Genomic DNA, 21,791 nt, shown 5'->3' on the forward strand with positions numbered 1-21,791 from the left:
TTAGTGCTAATTTCTGTCACAGTGCATGGTGCAGAGACAGTCTCTGGGGAGACCTGGTTCCCAGCTTTCTCAGCTCTTTGCTCCAGACTCCATTTCTGGCTCGATGGGCTATGTGTGTGTGTGCTCTTTCTTTTCCACCTTACCTCACCATTAAACAGGTTAGCCGGAACCAGGGGAGTGTGTGTGTGTGTGTGTGTGTGTGTGTGTGTGTGTGTGTGTGTGTGTGTGTGTGTATGATAATGGTATTGCTCCCTCTACCTACCCACACCTCCAAATGGGCCCGGAAGCTGTAATGGGTTGCTGCTGTCCATTTCTGAGTATTGCAAGTGGGTCCTAGGTTTTAATCATAAAATTAGCACAGCCTTGTTGAGTAATGCCAAGCCAAAGTCATTTAGATTTCTCATTGTCCTCGTCACTTTTCTGGGTAAAACTGAAAACAACTTTCATCCCTAGGAACTAGGTACATGGATATGTGTCTGCGCATGGAAAGAAGTGTGTTAACTATGTCATGGTCAGGGAACAAATTCATAAATGTAGAGTAAAGAATGAACTAAATTCTCATGATTCTCTCCTGTGTAAGGGACAAAGTTCATTTTCTTCCATGGCATAGAATAACACGTCCAAATAGCATCAGGTAGAATTTGCTTCTTGTTCTTTAGAAGTTTGCTTTGGTGTGAGACAGGCACGGATGATGTTTTTAGTTGTACCTCCTTCACTTGTTAAAATGGACCAGGATTGATGCTTCCAGATTCATTTTAAATTATTTATTCAGAGTGTGTGGTGGTGGTGGTGGTGGTGGTGGTGGTGGTGGGGTGTGTGTGTGTGTGTATGTGTGTGTACAACTTTCAAGAATCAGTTGTCTCGTTTCTGTGGTTGTGTTACAACTCTAGGCCTGCTGGCCTGTGAACTGCTCATGGTCAATTCTCCTGTCCCTACCTCCCATCCCATGCTAGGAATTCTGCATTGTGTAAGTGACTCACTGCGTCTGGCTTTTTATGTAGGAACTGGGGATTAAGTCCAGGTCCTTAGACTTGCATGGCATGGGCTTTTATTATCTGAGCCATCCTCCAAGCCCTAGATCGATTTCTTTATTGAGCAGTGGCTCACCTGGAAAGAGGAGAGGGTCTCTCTGACTATTTAATAGATTACCATAGAGCCAGATACAGCTGTATGAGTGGAGATGGTCACATGTGGCCATGATCATCTCTCACACTAGAAATGAGCTGGTGATATTTCTCATCAAAACTTCTGGTTCCATATATGTTCCGTTGAGATCTGGGCCATTTTTATCATCACATGCTCTATGTGTGTTGCTTTTGATCTGACTTCTGTATTTTCTATAACATAAAAGCTGCATATTATTGTAGGAAAAGGATAAAGTTCAAGAAAGCTATATAGCATATTAAGTATTTAGCTCGGTGCCTAATAACAATTTTTTAATAAATATTCACTAAGATTAGCATTTGTTTCCCTAGGGGCAACACAGTTATAACTAAATGAAGAACTGGAGTTCAAAGTCAAATACAATAGAATGATTTGAATACTTAGCGGACTGCCCCAGGTTTAACGCTTGAGACTTTCTTTAATCATGTTTATTTGAGAAGCTACAGCAAACATAATCTATATTTACTCATATTGCTAAATTAACACACGTGTATAACACTGCTTTGTTTCTTCTGTCTTGCTTTTTTTAGCTGTTGACTTTTTTTTTATTTTAGGCTTTCTCATTGTACACTGTCATGTTTTTAAGAAAATCTCTAAACCAGTGTTCATTTTATTTGCTCTATGGTTAAGAAGATGTTAAAGGCAAGGGAAGTAAATTTGCCCCGGCCCTTGCCCCAGCCCTGCCCCAGAGAAGAACAAAAAACTTCCCTAAAAGCAGAGGCTCCCAACATAGCCTTATACAGAAGGAGTAAAACCTCAGTCTAAAAATGGGACTTGCTTTTGGACTGCACATTCGGATTCTGATTTATTTTTGCCTGAAGTTTGGGAGGGAGCGTGGATTTAGCATTCTCTCTAGATACACTCCAGGGCATTGTCCTTTCTGGTCATTATGTCATAAATCAGCGAATAAACACACCTGGAGGAATTCAAACTTTTATTTGCAAACAAGTAAATGGCGATTCTTTCATTTATAGAGAAGACAGGAGTTCAGTTTAGAGGAAGGGCTCCAAGTACAGGCTTTTTTAGTGCCCTCTCTCCATAGGGGCCTCCCATTGGCCCTTCCCAAGCACTCCCAGCATTTTTGCAGCAGCCCCGTTCCTAAGAGGGTCATCGTATATTTCTTCATCCCATCAAAGCCCTCTAGTCCCGTCTGTCCTGAAGGTCTTCGCTTCACCTCTGAGAGGAGGCTATGCTCGATGAAAATTCTGTCAGAAGACTCTCCAGTTCATGTTTATGATGAACCCCAGCAGGTCCATTTGGCTCCCTCACTGGAGAAAAACGAAAGAATGAGCAGGGCCATACACATAGGGGTCATTGAATTAGCCAACACATTGAGTCTTGGGAACTGAATTGAAAATCTCAGAACTATTGCTTTTACCTGCATTATTTAATATTTAAATTCAAGGGATCCGCTACTCAGGGTACTCCAACATGATGATTTTGATGGACATGTAGAATTGCATCAGAAAGTGACGGGCTCTGGGTCTTAGGCTGAGACCGTGTGCTCATAGTTCGAGGGTAGAGTGTGGGGAGGGAACAGCTTGTGCAGAGATTTCTGGAGAGCTGTTAAGCCTAGCTGAACCTCTGGCAAGCTGGGAGCCAGGGAATCAAACTGGGACTCAGATTGGCATATGAAGGCAGGCAGTGGTGGTGCACATTTTTAATCCCAGCACTTGGGAGGCAGAGGCAGGCAGATCTTTGTGAGCTTGAGGCCAGCCTGGTCTACATAGAGAGTTCCAGCATGGCCAGGACAATGTGTCAGGACCCTGTCTCAAAAACCAACATGCAAAATTGGCTTCTAATCCTAGCCTTGTTTGCAACACTCTTAAATTGTTTTCTATGGGGCCGTATCTCCATAGAGAGCCTGATAGTTTCTGGAAAGAGAATGCATGCCAGTTTTGATTCCTGCAAAGAATCTGTCAGAATCATGGGTTTACCTTGTTAATTGACAGCTACTGCTAGCAGGGACCTCAGCTGCAGGAAAAGGGAAAGAGCTCATGCTCCAAGTCATGAAGAAGAATAACACAGAGACAAGTATCCTGGCATGTCACGGATGCCCAAGAGGGAAATACCCTACGAGACGGAGACGAGTCATACTTTCCAGTATTTGGGGATCTTGAAACAGAAACAAGAGTTCTAGTGGGCAAAATGGCAGAGACTTTGTGAAGGGGCTCCTAAGTGTATTCAGGTAAGAACAAGAGCAGCCATTTCCCAAGGAGTACCTGCTTGTTACCTGCAGTCCCTGCAAACGAGCTCTGGGGCTGCAAAGTTCCCTGTGCTTCAGAGACTTACCACAATTCATTTATTCACCAACTGATTCATTATCCACTCGTGTATCTAATTTAGATATTAAATATGGTACAAAAGGTACCAATGCTCATTGCTACTAATAAAAAATATATAGGATCTCTACCTTTACAGCTGAAACTTGTAAGCAGATAAAATAATACATCAAAATATAGAACTGTGTGTATTTTGATGTAATACCATGTGTGTTGACAGTGTGGTTTAATGAGAAGGGATTCTGTTAAAAAATGGATTTTAATTCTGAAGTGGCCGTCTATTATTAACATAGGACTTGAATTTTTTGTTTTGTTTTGTTTTGTTTTTCTTTTTAAGACAGGATTTCTCTGAAACAGCCCTGGCTGTCCTGGATCTTGCTTTGTAGACCAGGCTGGCCTCAAACTCACTGAGATCCATCTCTCTTTGCCTCCCAAGTACTGGGATTGCAGGCTTGTGCCACCATCCCCGAATGCCTTGGGCTTTTTGAGCTCACTTCCTCATCTGTAATGATGCCTTGAAGGATTTCTGAAAAAAACTGAATGAGAAGCATGAATAACAATATTCGCAGTGGCCAGGCGATGGTGGCGCACGCCTTTAATCCCAGCACTCAGGAGGCAGAGGCAGGTGGATCTCTGTGAGTTCGAGACCAGCCTGGTCTACAAGAGCTAGTTCCAGGACAGGCTCCAAAGCCACAGAGAAACCCTGTCTCAAAAAACCAAAAAAAAAAAACAAAAACAAAAAAAAACAATATTCGCAGTGCACATGTGTAGCCTTATGATTTCTTCCCAAGGGCTGTGTTTTTGGCAAGCACCAGTAACTAGCTTCCTCTTAAAGCAAGAGGAGACTTCACCCAGTAGGCAACACTTTTGTTTGATTATAAAGAATAAAATTATTTTCTTGTTTAATCATTTGTTTGTAAACTACTTAAAGAGTGTTGTTTATATGCCAGATACTGGACCAGATGTCAGGGCTAGGGGGATGGGGAGATGAGAGGCATGGCCCTGGTTCTTGTAAAGCATGGGTTCCAATGAGAGATGCAGAGCAGCACCAAAGAAGTGGATGTAACAGTAACAAGCTGGGAGGCTCGTGCAGGGAAACGGGACTCTGGGATGTACCCAGAGACTCCCAAGATTCAGCCTTGCTGAGGCAACCCCGTGTTTAAATATAAAGTTACATAGGCAAGACATGGCTTTTTCAGGATGTTGAACTGAATTTTCAGAACAGAGTTCTGATCTAATTCAGTGGCTCCTTTGTTTGACTTGCTCTATTTATTTGTATTTATTTACACCTAAAATTTGCATTTTGTGTGCATGTTGAGGGAATGGAGCGCGTTCTCAGAAGATAAGAAGTTGACTCTGAACCCAGGATTTGAACTCAGGTTGTCAGTCTTGGCAGCAGGCACTTTTCCTACTAAGCCATCTAACCGACCCTTGCTTTGTCTTGCTGAGATAATATCAAGATGGTGCTGGATGGCCCCAACTTGAAATCACCCTGCTTCAGCATCCTGAGTTCTGGCATTATCGGAGTGTGCCATTGTGGCCACTCAATGACTTGTTTACTATGACCTCTTGTTTAGTTGTTTTTCACTAAGAAAGAAGCAGTTTGCTGTTCTCTCTCTTCTCTCTCTCTCTCTCTCTCTCTCTCTCTCTCTCTCTCTTTCTCTCTCTCTTTCTCTCTCTCTCTCTCCACATATATGTATATATACATATAAACACGCATATTTATATATGTTGAGTATTCCACCAGAATTATTATCAAAGTTGAATTTTCTCAGACCTAAGGAACCCTAAGACTAAAATGAATAGACTTGAGGAGAAAGTAGGGAGACAGAACAGCATAAGAAGAAATCAAAGGAGAAAGAGCTGTGTAGTGACGATTGAGCCTCCTTCACTAGTGACTTAAAATTTTTAAATTACATTTTCCTTCCTTCCTTCCTTCCTCCTTTCCTTCCTTCCTTCTTTCTTTCCTCCCTGTCTATCTTCTTATATATTTAGATGCGGAATCATGGGCCACAGTGCACATATATTCAGAGGACAAACTGTTGCTGGGCGGTGGTTGTGCACACCTTTAATCCCAGCACTCAGGAGGCAGAGGCAGGTGGATCTCTGAGTTAAAGGCCAGCCTGGTCTACAGGGTGAGTTCCAGGACAACCAGGACTACACAGTAAAACCCTGTCTCAAAAAACAAACAAACAAAACAAAACAAGAGTAGAAAGATCTACCAGGCCGTGAACTTAGGGAAAACCTTGTCTAGTCTAGTGAAGTGAATGGTTTAATGAATCTAGATTTATTTTGAGATTTAGAAAACTATAAAAGAAGAGTGGAACTTTGGGAAGACAGTAGGCAGTGAAGTCATATGAGATTGATTGTTAATGTATTTCAACAATTATTTGCATAATTAAAGCGAGGAGAGAACGACAGCGGAAGCCATCTATATGTATATGTGCGTGTATTAGTATGGCATTTGTGTGCATGTGTGTACATGTCTATATATGTGTATTGATATTGTGTGTGTGCATATGTGTGTTTGCATGTGTATGTGTGTACATGTGCATATACTCTTTAAAGGGAACAAGTCAACCTGGGTGCTGCTGTGCCTGTAATCACAACTCCTTTAAGTTCTGACTTAGCAACTTGATGTCACTGCATACCCAAGTGGAATAAAGGGGCTGGATGTAACCCAATGGCAGGTCTTTATTGTGCATAGGGCTTTAGGTTCAGTCTCTAGAACTGTCAACAGCAACAACAGAAACGAAACCTCCACAAAAGGGGAAGCGTCCGTTACAAAGTAGTGGACAATGAGGACTACTGAGAACTCAAGAACAATGGCAATGGGTTTTTGATCCTACTGCACGTACTGGCTTTGGGGGAGCCTAGGCAGTTTGGATGCTCACCTTACTAAACCTGGATGGAGGTGGGCGGTCCTTGGACTTTCCACAGGTCAGGGAACCCTGATTGCTCTTTGAGCTGATGAGGGAGGGGGACTTGATCGGGGGGAGGGGGAGGGAAATGGGAGGCGGTGGCGGGGAGGAGGCAGAAATCCTTAATAAATAAATAAAAGTATTAACATTTTATGAAAAAGAAAAAAGAAACACAATAGTACGTGGCAGAGAGCCATAGGACCCGCTGGAATTTGCATGGCTTGAAATTTACTTGGAAACTTTCTTTTAAATGTGTTTGCCTCATTATTTGGGGTTTCTTGATTTCAAACTCAAAGGTAGAAACATACTCTTTTGGATATGTTGCCACAGGCAGCTTGGTGGCATGTCTGTGTGGCTTTCTGACCTCGGGACAGTTGAGGACTCTCGTCTTGGATCGTGAACTCACCAACGCTGCCCTGTGTGTCAGCAGCAACCCTCCCTCCTCCCACATTCTGCTCTTGAAACAGACTTCTCTCCAAAATTGTCTTGCTGCTCCTTCTCCCCGCCATCACTGACTTGTAAGCTCCAACTCAGCAAGTGTCCCGGGGTCTAAAAATCTGCTTTACAGATTTCTGAACCTTTTCTCCTTCCCCCCCACTTCGCTTTTCTTCCTCTCGGGTCTTAGGGGGTTTTGTTTGTTTTCCATTGGAACTATTTTTCTAATTTTAAAGGTCCAGCAGATGACTGTTCAGTTATGTTCTGATGGTAAAAATATACCCGGCTAGCCAGCGTAACCACTGGGTTCACGGTGATTGATGGGTGGTTTGATAAGCACCTCATTCTTCTTCATCAGTCCTGTGCAAAATCTGGAGAACCAATGAGTGTTGCCCTCCTTTCTTGTCAAACATGTGGTGTCCCTGGGAGGCCTTGGAGCCGGCCAGGACTCCATATTAGGCTTTTCTTTGACAAGTAGTTTCATAGAAAAATCTAGTTTCCTTCTCCGATGTTTTAACTGCCCAGAGGATGGGACAGAGTGCCAGGAATACACTTGACATCCGTGACAGCTGGAACAGCTCAAGATCCACACACACGCGCCTTAGTCATCCTTTCAGGCTGTGGGCAGGGCAGGTATGTGGTCGCTGGAACATCCTGCAGAGGAGCGGCTTCCTAGGCGGGTCCCCTGCCAAAATGTCGGATGTGAAGAATCAGCGGGCCGTACTTTCAGAGCAAGTGTGTCGTTTAGGTCATCCCAACAGAATGAGGCCTCCTAACTCCGATGAGAAACGCGAGGCGGTGAGGCTGGAGGGACCATTGCCTTGGTGGAGTCAGCAGAGGGCTGTTGAGTCACAGCTGAGCTGGGAGAGCTCTCTGATGGCTTAAAGGCTCTGCACCCTGCGTCTCATCACCTAGGGAAAGAAAACCGGAAAGTCTGGTGAAAAACAACCTCAAGGACAGCGGAAACAAGCCATGGTACTTGGTCAGAAATGACACATGACCCCTGGGAAACCTGAAGTTAAAAGCCCCAGAGCCGCTCGTCTTTTCCTTAAGGATTTGGGTGTTCGATTTTTTTTTTTTAATTTTTGGCTTTTGAGATGAAAGCCGTTGCATGTCTATGTAAGAATGAGATGATCTTCTGGAAGACGTGATATACCTAGAGCCCCTTAATCAATTTTCTTAGACTTCAGGAAAATTACAGTGGGCCCTTGACTGATGAGTGCAGATAAGTGTGGACCTCACCCTTCATCAAGGAAGCTTCTCTTGCAGCAGGTGGAGACCCTTGTAGAAAACGACCACCTCTTTCTGTGTCTTAGTCACTGCCTTGTGGGTGAAGAGCCGCCATGACCAAAGCATTTAGTGGGGCCTTGCTTACAGTTTCAGAGGTTTAGTCCATTATCATCGTGGCAGAGAATGAAGGCGGGCACTGGAGCAGTAGCTGCTGAGACTTACATCCTGATCCATAGGCAGAGAGAAAGAGAGAGAGAGAGAGAGAGAGAGAGAGAGAGAGAGAGAGAGAGAGAGAGAGAGAGAGAGAGAGAGAAGGAGGGAAGGAGGGAGAGAAAGAGAGAGAGAGAGAGAGAGATCTGGTTATTGTGCCTTGCATGGGCTTTTGAAAGCTCAATGCCCCCCCACACACAGTGACACACTTCTTCCATACCTCCTAATCTTTTCAAATAGTTCCATTCCCTAATGACTGAATATTCAAATATATGAGCCATTCTTATTCAAATCTCCACACTGTATTATGGAATAATTTGAGACAGGCAATTGTTCGATCAACTTTAAAGGTCTGGAACAATTCTATCTGTGACTCCAACTGGGACTGGACTTTTTTTTTTTTTGGTAAGGATATTTTTCAGGTGTCATTGGTTATAATCGATCTACTCAAGTTATTTATCCCATCTTGGTTTAGCTTTGAGAAGACATAAGCCTTGAGAACAACACCCATTTCTTTTGTGTCCTAGATGGTTTCTGAATTTCATTGGTAGTTGTCGGAACGTTTCCCTTATTTCTAAATTTGCTAATATGAGTTCTCTGTCTCTCTATTGGTTAGTTTAGCTAAGGGTTTGCATAATTTATCTTTTTAGAGAACCAACTCTTGGAATCAAAGTCATTTCTCCAAAACAGCAGAAGCAAGATGCGATTAGTTACTTGAAGGAAAACGTGAATTCTGACGGGCATGTGTATTGGCCTTCAAGCATGCGTGCGTAGTGAGGATGCAGCCACTGCGTACTGATCAATCGCCTACCCCGCCATTAGCCCTCCAGCAGTCCATCAGCAAGGCCTGACACACTCCTAGCACACAAGTGAGAAAAGAGAACTTGTGGTTAAAATAACTTCCCAAAACCCACAAAGAGCGTTGAAGGGGTCTCTGACTCTCGGCTTGATTGATCCCATTGGCCCTGTGTTTTGTGTTAGTTTGATGTGTTCTGTAAGGTCCTGAGTCTAACTCTAAACTCTGTATTTTGAGCCACGCTTCCAAGGCTCATTTATTCATTATTGGGTCCTGCTAACCCCATAGTCTTGCTCATGCTCTTCCTACTGAGCCACACTGCCAGGCCTTGCCTAAACATGAATCCTAGCTTTGAACCTTGATGACTATGATATTTGAACAAAAATCTTGTCTCTGCCTCAGTTTTTATCGTTTTTTTTTTATTGAGCTCTACATTTTTCTCTGCTCTCCTTCCTGCCTCTCCCCTCCCCACTTCAACCCTCCCCCCAAGGTCCTCATGTGATACAGAATCCTGCTAATTTCCCTAGGCTGCTTTTGAATTCAGTTCTGCTGTAGCCTAGGCAGATCCTGGTACTTGTGACTTTCATGTTTTGGGTTACATGTCTGCGTTACCAGGTCCTGGTCAATATAAGTATGAAAATGAATTTTACCAGTTTCTCCTTTTAACATGGCTTCTGAAAAGTTTAGGACGATGTGTGTGGCTTGTATTCACGGCTCACATTCTGCTTCTGTTGGATAGTCCTGGCCTGGACTTTCCCAAATGGCTTCTTTCAATTTTTCTTACCAGTCCAGCTCCCCTTGCCTTCTTCTGGTTTGTGTCAATTCCTTGTCCACACTGGTACTGAAAGTGCCGGCTTGAGCGTAAGCAATCGTTACGCAGCCTCTTTGGTACTTCAGAGCCCTTGCTAACTCCTGTCACCTCCAGTGGAAATTCCCAACTGTCCCAACACTGCACGAGCATTTGTTTCATTCCCCTCCCTCTCCAGCCTTGTCCCTGTGGCTGTCTGCCTCACATTGCACATTTCAGAACCTCTGAGCTGTGTCCTGGGCCTCACACATCACAGAATGTGTACACATTTTGTTCTCTTTGCTTTGAACACTCTTCCCCTTTCTGCTTATCTTGATGAAGTTTTATCTCTCTACCAAAATCAAGTTCAGACTCCAACTCCCAACAAGGTAATCTCTATTTTGCAATAGCTGTTATTTTGTTTACTTTGATGGTAGCCTCACCACACATCCCTCTGAGGCCAGTCGCAGAGAACTGAAAAGGATCTTACTCATCTAAGTATTGACACGCAGCTGCCTGGGGTTGGAAAAGGAAATGAAAATCATGCTCATTCTGAATGGGAGAGCCATGGTTTTGTAAAATAAAAATAGTCAAACCACGAGGCTGATGGTGTGCTTGGTGAAGAGATAGTGGTGTGTGTGTGTGAATGTGTGCATTGTGTGAGTGAATGTGTGCGTGTGTGTCGGGGTCCTAGTTTCAGGCTGAGAAGTCAATTAGTTTTAACTACAGTTGGGGGGGGGTGTAGCAACACGAGGCAAGGGTAATTTCCCCGGCTGTGGAAGGTCTACCGAGGGGGCCTTGCCTTTGTAATCATAGCATAGCTGGGGCCTAACCCTCGGGCATGTTCTGAAGCAATCAGGCCACTGTCCTTGCAGTATTAAGACTAGCTGCAGCCTGAGGACAGAGAAGGCACGGTAAACCAGAAGTCTGACTTCTGTCTTCATGGGGAAAGAGAAAGCATGTGTCCAAGCCTGAATACTTTCGCTCCTGGGCTGCAGAACCTTCCCTTGGTGCGATGCAAAAGTGAGGGTCAGAGGTTGGTTCCTCACCTGCCCTGGCCCTGGGCCAGCCAGTCCTTCTCTGGGGCATCTTTCTCCCTGGCCAGTGCTTTTATGGGCACTGTTTGTCTCTGGACTCATTTCTGATTTCTATTTCTGGCCAGTCCATTCAGAAAAGACACATTCTTTCCTTAGATACGTTAATACCTTCATTTGGGCTGCCCTAGGCTCAGCTCAGTCCATTTCTATGAGGTAACTCTGAGTATCACTCTTCTCATGTTACTTGGTATCCGAGGTGAACCGCAGAAGGCACAAGCCCTTCCCATCACTCACTGCCAAGGTCTTGGCCATGCCTGATCCCTGCCATGGTGTGCTTGCTCCAGGAGCTGAGCAGGAGAAGGCAGGCTTCCTGGATGAGGCAGTGTCAAGAACTCCCCCTCCCCCACTCCCTGTCTCCTGACGGGTGGGAGGAGCGGTCATGATATGGAGCTGTGGCAGGGCTCTTTAGATTTGGGTCACTTAGGATTTGCTTGCATGCCTGTTTGGTAACCACACTTTTATGTAAGTGTGTCGTGTATTTGAGGGAACTCTCTCTAGTCTTCAAACTGATGCCCCTGTTTGCTGAACATCCCTAACTGACTTGGCGCTTTCATTTAGTACTAGTATATGTTCCTAGCGGAGTACACAGACCGCTCTGCTGGCTTCTGGGCAAGGCATCTCTTTCCAAAGGCAAAGAGACCCTGTTATCTGCTGTGCTTAAGACTGTTCAGTGTGCAGTGATGAAAAGGTAACCAGGCAAGTGTTACCGAGAGTGGTGTTTGCTCCTTAGGAGCCAGAGAACTTTAAACAAGAGTCTGAGCACACAGTTGCTGTGTCTTAGTTTGGATCCTCTTTTAAAAGCTCCTTGATTGATATTTCAAAGCCTGGCCCAAATTTTACTTCCTGCCGTGAAAGGAACTTTGGGGTGGGGTTGAGATCCTTGGGGCCTCTACTAGATTCTGCAGCCTTGCACAACCTTAACTCCTCCGAGTCTCCGTTCTCCCTGGAAAAGAGGGAGTTTGTGTGTTAATTTCTCATAACCTTACAGCTCCAGGGATGTGAATGGTTATGCCGGTCTAATAAATGGACCAAAGCCTGAATTTCTAAACTTTATTTTCCTTCCTTCTTCTTTTTTTCTTTCCTTCACTTCCCTCCCCCTCTCTCCATTTCTTTGGAGGTTACAGCAAAGCCATTAAAGATTTAGGCCACAGGCTCCTGCCTGGCCACTGACAAGCACCCCATAGATCTCAGAGACTCAGTCTTGCCTTCCCCAGCATGGGCTTAGCAATCTTTCCTCAAACTGTCCAGAGAGGTGGCAAACAGTCAGTAAAGCATTGTGCCTTTCATCGGGCCAGACCATGGCGGGGATCAGAGCAAAGTTCTGCTCTTCTGGGATACAGTTTGCCGTGGAGCTGACACTTTAATGATTAAAATAAGCAGAACCCAAAGAAATGTTGTGAGTAATTGGTACTGAGTTCATAGACTGCCACAGTCTCTGTCTGGGGACAGCGGAGGCTGAGGACAAAGCAGATCAGAAGGAGGGGTAGATGCTTCAGGGAATGTAAGAAAGGTTCTGAGCGCCGGTGGAAAACAGAATCGTTGCCTCCCTCACTGCTTCAGGGCTTTGCATCACTGCCCTTGCTGGCACCTTTTAAAGCCATCCAGGCAGAGATGCTAAATGCCACCATTTTGATGTTTTGGCCTAAGCAGTCATTTTCTTTTTCTTCTGATGAAATTGATAAAGGAGAAGTAAGAGAGTTTTGTGGAGATACCCTGGCAGAGAAAAGAGCTTCCGAGCCTGGGAAGCAAGATACCTAAGAAGCAAGCAGCAGCGTCAAGGGTATCTTACCCCTTGCCAGTCACTCCTGTTAGGACCAAGATGGATTTCTTAGACAATAAAGAAAAGATGCTAACTGGGGGTGGGGGACAATGTCCGAAGGAGGCAGGCCACATGTGCCTATGCTGGGCCAAAGGGATATTCTCCTTTCTTTCAATGTCAAAGACCTTGGTAACAGATGAGAAGCTAGGGCAGGCTTCACACCAGTCTCTCCATTCTCCCAGTATGCCCAGCTGGAAAAGACTCCCTGATTGATGGCTGCCTGGGAAAGCAGGAAACCATTGAATGAAGATACAGATGCACACACACAAATACACACAGACACAGACACACACACACACACGCATGCACACACACAGACACGCAGACACACAGACACACACAAATACACACAGACACATGCATACACATACACATGCACACACACAGCAATGGCTCTGGATTAGTGACATAGCATCACTCCGGATGTATGACCCTCTCTTCTCGGCAATGAGAGGTGCTGCAAAGAGCTGTGTGACAGCCTTTCTGCTGCCATCGTCTTCATACCATGCCCATAAAGAGCCCATGACCTCATCACTGTCTGTGTTGCCAGGGCTGGATCTCAGGAGATGGGGGAGGGAGGTAGACAGGCGAGAGGGAGCAAAGAACAGTGAGTTCAAAGAATTAAAACACCTATGTATCTCTTTAGAACTCAGTGATATCATTTGCAAAAAGGATTATTGTCTTGTTACTCTCACTTCTTCCCTCCCCTCTGCCTTCCCCCTTCTCTGCTTTACACACACACACACACACACACACACACACACACACACACACACGCTACTGAGACATACATCTAGAAAAATCTCTAAGAAACTGATGGATTCTCCAAGACTCAAGACTGTTGTGTCTGGGGTTTAAAGGAGTGTGGTGGGGTTTTTATCCCTTTTTATTTTTTCTATCAGCACACTTTTATTCCACCGCACAAAACATCTTTCTGATGTGTTTAGATTTTTAGGCTAAGCTGTAGTACCGTGGCTACCTATCCTTCTGTAAGCAGTCCCTTTTCCTCTTTCCTGTTAGCAGCCATCAGCCTGGACATATTATTGCACACCTGCAATGCCAGGACTGGGGAGGCAAAGAATTGCATCAAGTTCCGTGGCAGCCAGGGCAAACCCTGCCTGAAAAATAAACAAAGCGATTAACAACTATCTCTTCAGTTTAAGTTCTTGTCATTACATTTATATCTAAAACTCTCTTTCCTCATTAAAATATCCTCCTGATGTTTAAGAATGTATCAGGAGACCTCCTAGTCAATCCCCTTGTATAGAGCTGTTTTCTCCTATTCTTCAGCCTTTTCTACTTTGGATCCATCATTCCCGTTGCCTGGTGCACAGCCATTTTCTGGAACCTTCCTTCGCGGTCACTCTGGGCTTCCTCCTTTCTCTCTTGCGAGTCAGAGTGCCCATTTCTTACATCGCACGCCCCATTTTTTTTCTTACATTTCTTTCTCACTTTCATGGTATCGTTTCACCACTCGCTTCCCACGGAAGCCTCTTTACCCTCCGCCCTCATAATTCATTGATAACTTAACTAGGCAGCATTCTAGACTGAGGACGGTTTGACTTTTAGAATGCTAAAGATGCCACACTCTCTCTCAGCTTCCAATATTACTGAGCAGTTGGAAGTTATTGTGATTCTTGGGCCCTTCTTTTTCCCTTAGAAACTTACATTCATGAATTTTCACAAACTGGTGCCTTGGTTTGGGTAAACTTTTATATTGCATGGGCCTTTTAATTCAGGAGCTGAATTCCTTGAATTATTTACTTGATGATTTGTCGTTTGTTTTCTTAGTCTCTGTTTCTGTCACTTGGGCATTAAACTATTTGTAGGCATTCCCCGCACACACACAAATAAATAAATACCAGAGATAACAAGTGTTGGTAAGCTTCTTCTGTTTTAGTTATTGGTCTTGTTTTCAGAATGTGTTGAGTTGTAGAAGAACCTGGAGAAGTTCTCTCAACATTCTCTTCCAGTTTTTTTGCTAAGCTATTCATTTCTTCTGAGATGGTTTCCATTGTCAGGAGTATTTCTTGAGCGTTTTAATATTTCGCCCTCTTTCCGTGTCTCACATTTGACATCGCTCTAGCAAGGGTAACAGTTTCTGGATGGCTTCCAAGAAGAGTTTCTCTTTATTTCCTAATTTACTGGTCTTTTTTTCCCACTTTATTTTTTGCTGTTTTTGTTTGTGTGTTTTGAAGGTGGGTCAGAGTGTTAAATGAAGAAACCACAAATGTCACGCCTTTGGCCAATTGGGAGCTGCACCCATCTTTGGTAGAACACAGATTATCTGAGGAATTTGTGTTCAATAACCCAAGCACGCAAGTGTCTTCTGGACACAGTGAAGATGTAAGACGTGAAGTCCAAGCAGTCCCTTGCCTGGCAGCAAGCCTGGGAATGCCTGGGGATTTCCTAAGAAAATCATATGACTGTGGATCCTCTGGATTTAAACCCTACAACTGCCTTAAGAAGAAGACAGAGGAATGCGCTTGGGGAATAGAAATATCACTGCCTCGCAACCTCACATATTGGGGCACTTATCTGTCAAAAAGAAATGTCAGTGCAAAGAAGGAGCCATTTCTGTGTCTGACATAAGTGAACTTGCAGTGGTCCCTAAGGGTTATGCTGCTTGTTTTTTCTTTACTTGTTATAACAGCCGTAATCTTTTATGTTTGTGGTAGGGACATCTGTTAGCTACAGATACAAGAGACAGAGTGCTGGCTTATGTCTACAGCTTCCCCCTTGAGCTAGGAGAGCACGGATTGCCTGTCCTAACCAGGGCGTTGCCACATGTAGACAGTCCCCTAACCACCATTGGTCTTTCAAGTTATATTTATTCTTTAATGTATGTCTATTTTTTTTAGTGTGTGTGTGTGTGTGTGTGTGTGTGTGTGTGTGTGTGTGTACATTTCTGTGACCATCTTGAATCACCTTATAGTTTTCTAAGCTTCACTTAACTTCTACCTCGTTGCTTTGTTATGTTTGTTGGGAAAGAACAGGCTTCAGAAGGCAATGAGTTCATAGCAGGTGATTGTAGTTAGCTCTTTGTGCCAGATGGAAAGATGTGGTCTTTACTGTCTTGAAATAGATAGATATTTAACACCCCCAACACACACATGCATGGACATACACACACACACACACATAAATAAATAAATAAATAAATAAATAAATAAATAAATACCAGAGATAACAAGTGCTGGCAAGGATGTCCAGAATGGGTACCTCTGTACCGTGCTGGTAGGAATGTAAGCTAGTCCGTTCCTTTAGGGAAATCTGTATGGAGATTCCCCTAAAAATTAAAAGCAGAGCTACCGATAATGATTGCTCAGTCTAATTCCTGGATGTATATCCAAAGGAAAGGAAATGAGATGCCAAAGACACAGCAATCGGCGCTTCCACGTCCCTGGCAATACTAAAATAGCCAAGACATGGAAACAGTGTGCGTGACCATTGACTGGTGAGGGGATGAAGAAGCTGTGAGATACATGTGGGATATTCACTAAACAAATGAAATTCTGTCATTTGTGGAAACATGGAAAGGACTGGAGAGCTTTGTGTTAAGTTACAAGCCCGGTACAGGAACATAAGCATCACGTGATCTCGCCTATAAGACGAATGTAAAAAGCTGGTCTTGTGAAGTTGAGAGGAGAATGGTCGTTACAGAGGCTGGAGACAGTAGGGGATTCCAGGGCAGACGTGGGAATGTTGGTGAGTTGGTGTTACCTATAGACAGATGAAAGCAAGAATTTCTAACCTGGTCTGTGTATACAGAAGGTGATAATAGATGAGAGTGAGGTACTGTGTATACTGAAGGTGATTATAGATGAGAGTGAGGTACTGTGTATACTGAAGGTGATTATAGATGAGAGTGAGGTACTGTGTATACTGAAGGTGATTATAGACAAGAGTGAGGTGCTGTGTATACTGAAGGTGATTATAGACAAAGTGAGGTCTGTGTATTCAGATGGTGATTATAGATGACAGTGCGGCCTGTGTATTTCAGAAAGCTAGAAAAAGGGGTTTAAATGTTTTCAGCATAAAGAAACCATAATGTTTAGGAAATATGCTTGACCTAATTAATATGTTAGAGACACAGTTACAATACTGCATGATACTCATTAAGTATGTATAATTGTGTGTGGTGGTGTACATGCAGGCTCATGTGTCGTATACATGCATATATGAAGGCACTTTGCTCACATGTAGAGATCAGTGCTCACCCATCTTCCCCAATCACTCTCTACTTTACTGTTTGGCACAGAATTTCTCCCTGAACCTGGAGCTGACTGATTTGACAAGGTTGTCTGATCAGTGTGCTCCACGCATCCTCTTGCCTCTGCCCCAGCTCAGTGCTGGAGTACAGGGGCTTGCAACCCTGCCAGCTTTTATGTGGGTCCTCAAGACTTAAGCCCAGGTCCTCATCTCCCCAGGCTCAATTTAGGCTTTACTGTAGCAGCTTGAAATAAATTTAAGTTTACATTGTTTTTGAAAAGAGGCATAAGAGAAATAGTTCTCCTGTGGATAAATCTAAAGTATATGTAATATTTGAGTCAATGTGGTGTCAATTGTATGCACATGTTGTGGGACCTCTAATGCTCCCCTTCCAAATACCTCCCTTATCATTAAGGTGATAAAGATGCCTCAGTTAGGACTGAGTGCTCCCAAGTCTCCCATTCTCTGCACCTGGCCCAGTCGTAGGTTTCTGAATTAATTACCACCTACTGCAAGTGTCTCTGTTGAGTGATTCACTGACCTACGTGTGTAGCGATACGTCATTGGCTGACTTTTCCATCATGCCACACTCAAAATGATATAATGGGAGCTTGCAAGTTGGTGGATTGCACACGCCAGCTCCTCGGCCTTTCATGAATTATGAGCTATCAACTCCCATTTGCACTTCTGGCCACAAGTATTCCGAGATAAGTTAAGAATGTAGGTTCGCTTTATACTGTTTGTTCATCTAGTCATCATTAATGTGCCCAGTTCTATCAGTCCTTCTGTTACAAGCACGGTGTGCCTTGTTCAGTTCATAAGCCTGAGCAGCCATCTCTATTGTTCTTCTGTCTAATAATCCGTAGTGGACAGAGCCAAACCCTGGAGATGCGCAGAACCGGGCTCACATCCATGTTGGGGGAGAAGAATTCTGCAAAGGCTCAGAACAGTACCTTTTCGTGCCTTCCAGTCTTTAAAATTCTGTATGACATTTTAATTTTATGGTCAATAAAAAATAACTCGTTGATATGGCTTCCAATATCACTGATGGATTGAAAATTTCACGGTCTGCATTCAACTTTGACCTCCGAGCCTGTACCTTCCTCCATAAAGAAAGTTCAGCTCAACTAGCGTGACATTTTCTCTTTCTCGCCCACTTCATCCCTTCTTCCAGGTCCCTGCAGCTCTGCTTTTCTCTTGCCCTTTCTCTCTAGTTCAAAGGAATAGCCTTCATCCTGCGTTTGTTACTGAGGGGCTACACAAGATTACCAGGTTATTCGCACATTCATTCCCAGCCTTCTGGATGGAAAACAGGTGTGCACATCCCTGCCAAACTGAAGAGAAAACCCTGTGTGTTTAACAATTCTGGTTTCTCTATTTCTGCCTATAAGCACGTGGACCCCCCCTCCCCCCGAACCCTCTACACTTCAAGGAATTAGCAAAAATAGTATTTAACTCAATATTTGAAAAATAGAATGAATACCAAAATATGATGCACAAAATATTAAAACTGTAGAGAAAGTCAGAATCAGCCTTCCTGAGTCAGGTTAGGGCTGGGGCTAAAGGAAAACCCATCACGTGATTGGTCATTGAGAATGTTGCACTTTAATTTTGGTTGCATTTTGTTGCACTAAAATCTTCTTCTCTTCACTCCTGAGTCTGGGGACTCCCAAAGCCCAAGGTTCAGATGTTGCACGGAATCCTGGCCCTGCCTCTGTGTTCTAAAGATGGCATATGCCAGTCAGCGGCTGTGACCTTCAGCAGCCTGTGGAGGAAGCCAGAAATTCAAAGGGACTTTCTTTAAGGCAGAAGAGGATTTTTTCCTGGTTGATGAGGTAGATGATGGGCAGGGCCTTCTGCTCACTTGTTGGTGGGACTCTGTAAAAGGGGAGTTAGAAAGGATACAGCAGAAGGAATCTGCTCCCATCTGTTTGGGAATCCCCAGGCCACGGGTAAGTCGGAAAGACTGCTCAGATTACCCCCCCACCACCACCACCCCCTGTCCCATTGCAAGAGGAGGCTGAGAGAGTGGACCACAAAGGATGAGCTGGGAAAGAGCCGTGAAGGCTGCAGAGAATGAATCATCTACCAGGAAATACTTGAACGTGAGGTGTTCAGCTTGTCTCAGAATCTAATGGTGTGTCCTATGGGAGAGGCGACCTATGGCTTTGCAACCCACAGAAGATAGTCAGTAGCCAAGGGAGGAATAGAAACCAGGCCCAGGTATACCTTAGGCTGATCTTCCTTCCACCCTTAGCCCCTCTGCAGCCTGCAATGCCAGCTGTAGGTCAAAGGGTGGAGCTCAACAAGAAGCTGCCCACGGGGGAGCCCCCAGCAGCACCAGCAAGTGAGGAAGGCTGAGTTGGGGAGAATGTTGGAGATGATTGAGAAATGTCATGATGTCTTGTGTTAGAGAGAACTGGACCTTTTAATACCTGAAAATGAGGTGAATTTGGCTCTGAAGTAGCTAAAGAAAGGAGGATGGGCTCTGCCCAAGATCTTCAGACTATGACAGAAGGTAGTGAGAGAAATAAATATTTAAATCACACCATTAGTGGTTCCCTGTGAAGTCCAAACTACATTATGAAACAGCCCGGCTTCTTTTCATTGGTCCTCTATCTTGGCCCAGGGTCTGGCCTTCTCTACACGGCCCAGGAAGCCTGGAGACTGCAGCTCATGTTCTCAGAGGGCTATTGTGCCTATTGTGCTCACCAGGGGCTGCGGCACCGAGGCTGCCTCTGTCCCACATCTGTCAGGAGCCCTGCACAGCTATGAACCTGTGACAGTGCCGCATCTCCGGGGCGAGGATGGTGACAGCTTCCACACCCCCACGCTCTAGCTATCCACAATCTTTCCTGTGTTCTTTGAGGCCCTGTCCACACCTCTGTTAATAAAGCATTGCTTTAGCAATAGGAATCTTTTGTCTGCAGTGGGGCACATTTTGTGAATGAAAGCTTTGTTTGCAGGCTGGAGAGATGGCTCAGAAGTTAGGAAAACTTACTTCTTTATAAGAGGACCAGAGCTTGGATTCTCGTGCCCATATCCAGTGGCTCACAAGTTCTTAGAACTCCTGATCAAGGGACAAGATACTGCCTTCTGGTCTCTGTGGGTATCCCCATACACATGTATGTGTTCACATTCATGTGCACATGTACTAAACATAATTTGTTTTGGTTTTGTTATGGTAAATTTGAATTGGGATGTGTTATTGTCTATTATGCCCCTGGCAGAAGTATAACCAAATGGTACGTGGGCTCTTCGTGTGCACGAGGGCTGCCCGTAGCAGCTTTGAAGGCGCCCGCTCTTGGCATGCATGATCTATCTGCCTATGCTCAAAATCAAGGCTGTGGTTTTTCTAGTGGGAGGCAGAGGCTGAACAGCATGCCACCTTCCATTGGTTGCCAGTTCTCACCCACAGAGTCTTGGCTTAGGAACATCTTTGTTTTTAGAACAATAGGAGTCATATAGTTAAAGAGCCATGCCAAAACACCATAAAGTAATGATTATATAGTCATCTTCTAGTTCTTCGGAAAGGAGAGTCAATTGAATAAAGTTAATATTATAGTTTATTAGAAAAAGTCACTTATTAACCCCCCCCCCACACACACACAGAGTTGGCTCCTGACATGTTTCCTTAGAGTGTTTTATGGGAAACAACAGTTTATCATATCAACAGTAAACCCACAGCACACATAAGAACTCTCATTAAAAATGCAGCTACACAAACTCTTGCTTCTGGGATATGGTTTCCATGGAAGATCGTGAAATAGCACTGCTCTTCTGCATGTTGAGAGACTCCACCCCACGAGTGTGTGATGTCCATGAAGCCACTCTCCTGAAGACCATCACTACTTTGCATGCCTTGAGTACAGAACAGATTTAACCCCTCATATGTATACTAATTGCTCATTAACAAGCTGCCTCCAGCACGCCGGTATGCAACCCTCCCTTTGACTAGCCAGTGTAAGTTTTTCCCTTGTCATAACATCTCTGTCCGTGAGCTCCCCAACACAACAACTGTTTTGAGCATCCTTCTAGATACTGCAGTATTGATCAAAGGTGTCCTTATGTTGTGAACAGGTAGTTTATCTGGCAAATGGGGTGATGAACTAATTGATCAGATGAAGAAATGCAAGCAACTGCTTGCTGTCCAACTTCATTTCCCTTAGAAATTCCTCACAGATTTGTGCCTGGCGTAGAGTAGCCAGCGGTTCTTGTGTGCCTTCGCAGGACTCTCCGTGACTGGCGGTGGCCCAGGATCCTTTAGACAAGATGATGACATTTCACACAGGCCTTCCTTGATCAGGATTAAACAGGAGAACTTGTAGTCGGTCACAGCAAGGAGCACGGCCGGGCTCACCCTTCATCGCCAGTGCAATCTCCTAAGCACAGAGGTCAGTTGGCAGGATCTTGGATCCTCTTCTTGAAGTGCCTGGTTTGGAAGTCTCCTTCGCTGCCCAGCCTTGCTCCCTTGGACCTGCCAAGACAAACAAGCATGCTAAACTCATTGGCAACTGTGGTGGTGCCTTTGACCCAACGCTGCGGTATGTTTCTTTGTATGTGTTCATTTCCACAAATTGCAGTCAGATCTATACAGCGTGGATGCTTTTAGGTTTTACTGGCTGCCCTGTGACTTTCCTTCTCATTGTGCCAGACAAACTGTGACGGAAGTGGAGCCACTGCCAGGCCCAGCTGTAGTTTCTTAATAAGTCGTGGTATGGCTGATGCCTTGGCAGGGAAAATTCACTTACTTCTGCTCTCTGGGGCTTAGTAGAACCATTTCCTTTCCGCGATCACACGGGGGAGTTTCCTATCGATCTCATAATGCTTTAATAATG

At 44.5% G+C, this 21,791-nt stretch overlaps 1 protein-coding gene and 1 long non-coding RNA gene across 2 annotated transcripts in view; one reads left to right on the top strand and one right to left on the bottom strand.

The window, feature by feature from the left end:
- Synpo2 (synaptopodin 2) overlaps window positions 1–21,791 on the top strand; it is a 142,464-nt gene that overhangs the window by 69,687 nt on the left and 50,986 nt on the right. The window lies entirely within an intron of this gene.
- Window positions 6,973–9,999, bottom strand: LOC142853837 (uncharacterized). Its single transcript, XR_012911269.1, has 3 exons — window positions 9,689–9,999; window positions 8,178–8,257; window positions 6,973–7,713 (listed from the first exon to the last, which is right to left on the bottom strand). It is a non-coding gene; the product is annotated as an uncharacterized LOC142853837 (long non-coding RNA).

This window comes from Microtus pennsylvanicus, chromosome 7, assembly GCF_037038515.1.
Source record: "Microtus pennsylvanicus isolate mMicPen1 chromosome 7, mMicPen1.hap1, whole genome shotgun sequence".
Classification (NCBI taxonomy): Eukaryota; Metazoa; Chordata; class Mammalia; order Rodentia; family Cricetidae; genus Microtus; species Microtus pennsylvanicus.